Consider the following 8,605-nt stretch of genomic DNA (forward strand, 5'->3'; position numbering starts at 1 on the left):
TTCTTCCTCTTCTAGGCACATTAATAAAGCTTCTTAAATGTCCTAATTGAACTAATGCCTAATCCTGGCTTAATCTAAGCCCTGTATGTGAAACCAGGCATATAACTTTTTTAAGTTCACTTATTTTAAATTTCAGATCTATGCTCAAAAAGTGAATAAACTGATTATAATGACTGCATAAATATAATTTAGTACCATAAAAAAATAAAATAAAATAAAAAACGCCACATGAAGAGCATCAGATGATACCTATTTTGGTAACACTTTATAATAACCATTAGTAAATAGTTAATTCATCATTAATAAAGCATTAATAGACATTAATAAGTAGTTTATAAATACAGCTATAAATGCTTTATTCTTGATTCATAAGCATATATATATATATATATATATATATATATATATATATATATATATATATATATATATATATATATATATATGTATAATGATTAATAATTGTATTTTCATACTTTATTAATGATCAATTTATCATTTCGAAATTATGCATTACATTATTTACAAACCAATCATTTAGGAGTTGTTAGTGGTTCATGAGATCATTTAGAAAGTGTAAGTAAATGATTAATATACTATTTAAATGTACATTTATAAATGTTATTTAGACATATAATAATAGTTACACAGTGTGCTAATAAATGCTTCATTAACACGTATTCCTACTGTAATTCATGATTAATTCAGGTAGTTATAAATCATTTAGTAGTTGTCAGTTAGCTATTTTTGTGAGCTCATCTAAAGTGAGGACTAGTTATGCCTCGTAAGGCTCAGTTGCACTGCTGTTCTCTAATGTTTAATAAATTAATAAATTACGGTAAAAAATAAAAATAAAAATTGTAAATCATTGGTCAAAAATCTTTGCTGGAGTCTTCAGTCTTCAAGTAAAGACTAAACGTTATGTTCATTTTGCGATCTAGTTTTAAGCCTATGCTAGTGAAGTGCTGGGGTCATGTGACGTTGTTTGGAGGAGCATTAAGGGAGGGTTTTAGGATATCTCTGCAGGGCTACTTTCCCAACAGTGGAAACACAGCTTGATTTTGGCCTCGCAGCTCGAGGTCCGAGGCTATTGGCCCCACCCGGCACGTCGCTGGCCCTGGCTCGCACTGCCCCGACAGTGGAAAAACAGCTATTATGTGCTTTGATTGTGGCTTGGACATTACTCAAAATATCTCCATTTGTGTTACGAAAGTGATACAGATTTAGAATGACATGAGGATGAGTAAATGATGACAGAATTGTCATTTTTGGGTGGACTAACTCTTTAATCTGAAACGTTCCACCTTTTCTTTCTGCCTTTTCTGTTTTTGAAGCAGTAAAGCACCAATCCCTTGGTCAAGGCATGTCTGAGGGGAATAATAGAACATGGGACACCTCATTTAAATGTAATGTTTCATTATGAAATATGTCCGAACCTTTAAAGTAGCACATAATTAACACCGAAGAACTGCATCCCGTGGTCTGGTCCACTTCATGAGTGTGGACAAAATAAAGTCCATTTTGGCTCAGATATTATTTGTTCAGCTGACCGTTTCTTGTCGGACCCTCTAAACTTTCATTGTGCACATTAACGTACAGTTAACATTCATCTTCTGTTGACATCTGCACAAAGCTGTGCTTCAGTAACGCAATGGTATATGGATTAGACCCGTGAAATAAACGGCTGTGTGTGGATTTTTGCCTAATGTGGTTTATGTGCTCAGGAATCTAACAATAATCTTGTGTAAGATACAGTCATGTTAATATGTAACACAACACAGCCAAAGTTTCCACCCTGCTGTTAACACCCAGTAACTGTAGATGCAGCACGTATTTATCATCGTACCTCCGCAGTGACCTATCGAAGCTCACAAAACCCACTTTTAAACCAACAGGAAACATGTGTCATAAAAAGCAGTTTCATTCAGAATTACGAGGAGGATAGTATTTCGTTTCATCTCGCTCTTTTAATACTTGCATGCATTCACACCCTTTTCTGGGAAATTTCAAGGATCAATTCTTCCAAATTCAGATTAGAGTGATTTCCTGTGAAAGATAAAAAAAAAAAAAAAAGATGAAATAAAATCCAGTTATTCCCATTTATGAAACAGACCCAAGGAAATCCGTTTATTAGGAAAGGAACATAATATCATATAAATTGCTCTAAGACAAACTCTTGTAACTGTAAACTGTATTTACATCATTTATTTCAGTTGAGAACCGGTTCTTTTAACGGTTATTGAACGTCTGCATTTATTACTGTTATTACTGAATCTACAGTATCACCGCAAATGAATTGTGGTTTATTTGTGCATGCTCTCTCTATTGTTTTAGCACTTGCATTATTTCCAAATTTGTTAATTCAGACATATTATTTGGCTTTTCAAAATTCCAAAATTGCTTCACATGCAACACGTTTGAAAATATGCCTGGTTATGATACTCTTCTTCATTATTTGATGACTTACTGCTGCCATTAAAAATTTAAATTGTATACAAATCTCCATTTTTTTGTGACATCAATCCGTGTAATTTGTTAGCTAAGTCTGTTAGCTGTGCATTCTTACAAACGTAAATGGCATTCATCTTAGTTAAGTCTAAACCAGGTGTATTTATGAGAGATGACATGTCATTTTTATGTCATGACACCCCAGACTGGAGGGTCCCAAGTGAGATGAAATCATACAAGGATAGGTTGACCTCTAATGGGTTTATCTAGTACTTATGTAACGGAAATCTGTGAACTGAGAACTTAGACTGATGAAATTTTCTCTCAAGGAGAATTTTATGAAAACTAAGAGCCAGCAGCTCCTCACATAACTGATTTCACAATGCGGATAGATGTTACAGAGTTGAGGCCTATCGTATTTCTGAATGACAACAATTATGGCATATTTACACAGCTGAGTTAAGGGTTTGTTTTCTGTGGAAGCTTGTTTCCGCAACAGAATACAAGAAAATGATAACTTGTGACTTTTTATCTCACAATTTTTGGCAGATTATATCCCGCCATTCTGACTTTTTTTTTCTCATAATTGCAAGACATAAACTCGCAATTGTAATAGGAGTTTATATCATGCAATTCTGACTTAATAATTCACAGTTGTAAGTTTTTACTACTCAATTTTGACATTATAACTCGAAATTGCAAGCTTATATCTTGTAAACATGCCTTCAGTTGCAATTGTGAGTTCATATCACACAATTCATAATTTATTAATTGCAATTTTGACTTCATAACTCACAATTAGGAGTTCATATCTCACAATTGTAATTGGAGTTTATATGATGCAATTATGACGCAATAACTCACAATTCTCACTATAACTCGCAATTCCGAGTTTATATCTTATAATTCTGACTTAACTTGCAATTTTGAGTTCATATCACGCAATTCAGAATTTATATCTTGCAATTCTGACTTTATAATTCGCCATTGCGAGTTTATATCTCGTGACTTAACTTGCATTTGAGAGTTCATATCACACAATTCTGACTTTTATAACTCGCAGTTGCGAGTTTATATCTCGTAATTCTGACTTAATAACTTGCAATTGTGAGTTTATATCACGTAATTCTGACTTTACATCTCGCAATTCTAACTGTATAACTCTCAGTTGAGAGTTTATATCACACAATTCTGACTAAAAACGTCAGACTTGCGAGATGTAAACTTCCAATTGTGAGAAGAAGAAAAAAAAGAGTCAGAATTGTGAGATAAAAAAGTTGCAATTAACTTTTACATTTTGTATTCAGTGGTGGAAACAAGCTTTCGTAGTTTTATACGAAATATATACGAAATATACCCCATATTTACAAACTATTCTGAGCTCCAGTATTAGACCTGGTAAAAACTACGAATGCACTCTCAGCACGTTTGAAACGAACAGCTTCACCGTGAAAGATGCATAATGAAAACAAAACAATTAAAACTTGACACACACTCAAATACATCCCCGCTAAAGCCTTCTGACTGATGCTTTAGTTTTACAAGACATTTTGCAAGTGTCTTTAACCTGTACTCGGTTAGAAAGATCTAATCAGCCGATGCTGTGAATCTGAAACACTTTCCTGGGAGAACGCTTCTTGAATATGAATGCTTGCTGTCAGAGCGGCTCTGCTAAGACCAATAGAAGGCTTACGAAGAAGAAAGAGCTCTAACCAGGGTAATGTGTAAAAATAGCCTTTCATGTCAAGTCGATGTCCCAGAGCAAGATTAGGATTGCTGTGAGCATGTTTGACTAGTCATTCTATTGCCTGGGGAACATCTGCAGGCTAAATCCACTGCCTCATCTCTGATGTCTTCAAAACCCTTCAGAGGAAATTAGCCTCTGTTTTAGAGAAAACTGGAGGAGGAAAATGTGATGTGGAGCATTTACTCCGTTAATTGATCACAGAAACATTTCACACCTGAGCAGCTAACAGTCACAGATCCCATCAGATCCCACAACTAGGTGATGTTCACATACAGTGCACGTCAACACACGACTTGGCTGAAACCAGGCTTGCTTTTGAAGTCGTGTCTTTTCTCTAATGTTACACATTAGAACATTTTTTCTCCTGACCCTGAATTTGTTTCAAAATTGATGAATTTTGCAGCATTGACACTAAAATGAGTTGAAACACTGAACATACGTGAGCTGAATAATGACACAATTGTCTTTTAGAGCTGATTTAGTTAACAATTTAATTTGTTGGATTTTGCAAGATTATTACCTAATCTTCCTGTTTATTACTGTGAAGCTGCTTTGAAATCTGTATTGTATAAAGCGCTAGGCCCTATAGAAATAAATGTGACTTGACTAGCATAAATGGCCTAGTCATTTAAAATAATCAAAACTTTGACTCCAGGAACCACATGTCCACATTCTGTCTTGTACACTGCAAAAAGTAAACTTCTTTTTCAATATTTTGTATTATTCTCCAGTAGAAACAGCAACAAATTTACATAATCATTTGCAGAAACAAAACGACACAATATAAGTCTTGATTTCTGAAAACAAGATTGAGTTTAAGCTTACAAAAAAAAAATATATATATTTATTTTTTATTATTATTATTTTTACCCTAGCTTAAGCTTAAACTCACTTAATTTTGATACAGTTTTTGGAAAACACTTAACCCTAGTAAAAAAAAAAAAAAAAAAAAACTTTATTTTATGCTAAGTATACAAATAAGTTTACATATTTATGTACTTAATTAAAATACCCTGCAATTGTACTTTTGGAATACTAAATTAATATACTTAAAATCTGCTATATTGGAAAAACTAATTTTGTACTTAATGCACTTTAAGTATGCAGAAGTAGTGCTGAAGATATAACTCCAACTAAAGATATACTTAAGTATATTTGATTGTGCTAAAATTGAACTATTGAAAATATACTTTACATTTACATTTACATTTTATGCATTTGGCAGACGCTTTTATCCAAAGTTTATCCAAAAATACTTTAAATATCTTACACTTAAAGAAGGATATTATACATTGATCAAACTATCCTTACTATTAGTGCTATTAAAACAGATTTTAGGGTTAATATTAATAAATGTGCATTATGCAATAAAGAAATACTCCAAATAGAGTTGAATTATAAAATGTATACCAGCAAGTCTCACGTGATATGTCAGTAAATATGTTAATGGACTTAATATGAAATATTAGGTATAGGGTTTATATATATATATATATATATATATATATATATATATATATATATATATATACCAAATATACCTATTTGGTATAGGGTTTTTTTTTTTTTTTTTTTTTTTTTTTTTACTAGGGAATATCTTGTCTTTTTGCCTCTCCAGTAAATGTTGAGGAGATTTTGATTTTAGAATGTTTAGATATTTGTACTGGAAAACAAGACAAGCATATGGTGGAAGAACACTTTATTTCAATAGTCCAGTTTAGACATTCTAAGAAACTGTGTGACTACATGCCAACTAACTCTCATTAGAGTATTAGTAGACTGTCTGCTTAATATCTGATAACACTTTATTTTGATGCTCCCCAAGAGACATTCTACTGACTATAAGGAACTTTGCAAGAACATTTCAAATTATTATATTGACCTGAACCTTAACCTAACAGTTTAATATCAGTAGCCTATACAGTCTGCTAATGCTCTAATGAGAGTTAGTTGACATGTAGTTGGTAGGATGTATAAAAAGGACCATTAAAATAAACTTTTTGCAGTGTATCAGACAGCAATGTCCAGGAAATGTGTTGCAGATGATCAAACGCTGTAAAAATAGCGTTGTTCAGATGTACAACATATCTGATGATGTGTCCATATTCCAGGCTATGTTATATTCAGTAAACCACATTTGCTGATACACTTACTTAAGATGTAAAAATGACATAAGTTAGGCCTATAAAGTATTTTGATAAGTTTATGATTAAAACAAGAATAAAATATCTGCCAATGTGGTCAGAAAAATAAACTGTCACATATTTATTTATTATTATAAATGTTTTTATGTTTTATGTTTTAAGGAAAATCTCACTTATTTCAAGAAATCAAAACTTATTTCATTTTGCTTTGCATCTTGATTTAACGATTAGTATACATTTGTACTGTAGTGGAAAAAAGACCAATTTATTTATTTTCAGTGTGGAGCACAATAACATAACTGCTGGCACAAACATCAGGACGAATTAGGAAGGCTGAAGTAATTTGGCTCTGCATCATTTCAAGTGCTTTAATCACAGAAGTGTAATCTTTAAAACTGCTTTTATTTTACAGCTCTTAAGGGAATTGAAACTGTGCAGAACCAGAGTGGAAACCACAGCAGAGTGAATGACTGCTCCTCCCTTATTTTTTACACAGTTGTAGGGTTTCCATTCAACCACAGAGGCCTGAGAGAAGTTTGGAACCAGCAGCAGATGAAGTTGTGGAAAAGTGCATCTGCAGTTTCTCAGTGACTGAAGATGACAGGGAGGAACATGAATGGCTGTTTCATTAAGCCAGTCATTAAGACCTTCAATGTCAAAGCTGTTTATCTTTAGTGACTCTGAAAGATTCCAGAGCTTTGAAATCTCGCTGTGTACACACCCATACATACCTCACCATTTAATCATCATCAAACTCACTGATGTTAGTGTTAAAATGACAAAAGCAATGACAACTTAGTCATGACAACTCTCGGGATAGTTTGTAAAACATTTTATTAATGTAAATGGAATGTACATATTGCTAGTAAGTGCTATTGAGTTTCTATCGACTCAACATTTTAAAAGGATTCGACTAAATATACACTACAGTTCAAAAGTGTAGGGTTGGTAAAAAAAATTATGTTTTTTTAAGTCTCTGGTGTGTCCACCAAAGTGTTTTTAGCCAGCTGAAAGCGGCAGCACAACGTTTTATTTATATTTTTCCATTGAGATGCTATATGTATGGAAGCTGGTTTCCACCACATAATAAAAAAATAAAAGGTAACGGCGACTTTTTATCTCACAATTCTGACTTTCTTTAATAAATAAAGAAATAAACTCGCAATTTAAAAAACATTTTCTCAGAAATGCATGTTTATATCTCGCAATTCTGACTTTATAATACGCAGTTGTGAGATATAAAGTCAGAATGGCACGATATAAAGGCGCAATTGCGTGTTATAAAGTCAGAATTGTGAGATATAAACTCACAATTTATTTTTTTCTTAGAATTGGACTTTATAACACAATTGCGAGATTATATCTCACAATTCTGAGAAAAGATGTTAGAATTGCGAGAAATAAAGTCACACAAAAAAGTCAGAATTGCAAGTTTATTTCTCGCAAACTGAGAATGTATATCTCGCAATTCTGACTTTATATCTTGCAATTCTGAGAAATTATTATTGAATTATAAATTATTATTGAATTATTGAATTTATTTTTAGTTAATTTATTATTTCTCAGAATTGCGAGATGTAAACTTGCAATTGTGCAGTGGTGGACGAAGTACACATACCATGTACTTGAGTTAAAGTAAAGATACTCAAGGTAAAATATTACTCAAGTAAAAGTAGAAGTGCTGCCTTTAAACATTCACTTGAGTAAAAGTACAAAAGTATTTGCCTTCAAATGTACTTAAGTATCCAAGTACTATGATTTTTTTTTATTGCTATAATGTCCTATTATAATTTTTGTCACAAGACTCTTGCTTAACTCAGTCTACGTGAAGACTCTGTCACTCTTGGCACATCAATCTATTAATAAAATGACATTAATTAGTCTATATATATATATATATATATATATATATTTTTTTTTTTTTTTTTTTTTTTGAATTTAATACATTTTTTGTGTCTTTAATTTTGGACGGAAGGGGACTGTTCCCATAAGGTATAATACATTTACAGTATTTACTGTACATATTTTTCACAAGCGTCTATGGTCATAATTATAAACATCCTAATGTTATGATACATTCACATAAACCTGCACAATGCCATTGAATATATATATACACACTACATTATGGGAGCAGCCAATTTCCCTACAAAATTAAACACCAAAACGTATTAATGCAGTGTTTCTGCTACTCCTCAGAAAAGAAATGCTATTATATGCAAGTAATTTTAGTGTCAAGGTAATAAGCAATGTTCATTATGCGTCA

Source organism: Leuciscus leuciscus (genome assembly GCF_965113295.1).
Source record: "Leuciscus leuciscus genome assembly, chromosome: 20".
NCBI classification, from domain to species: Eukaryota; Metazoa; Chordata; class Actinopteri; order Cypriniformes; family Leuciscidae; genus Leuciscus; species Leuciscus leuciscus.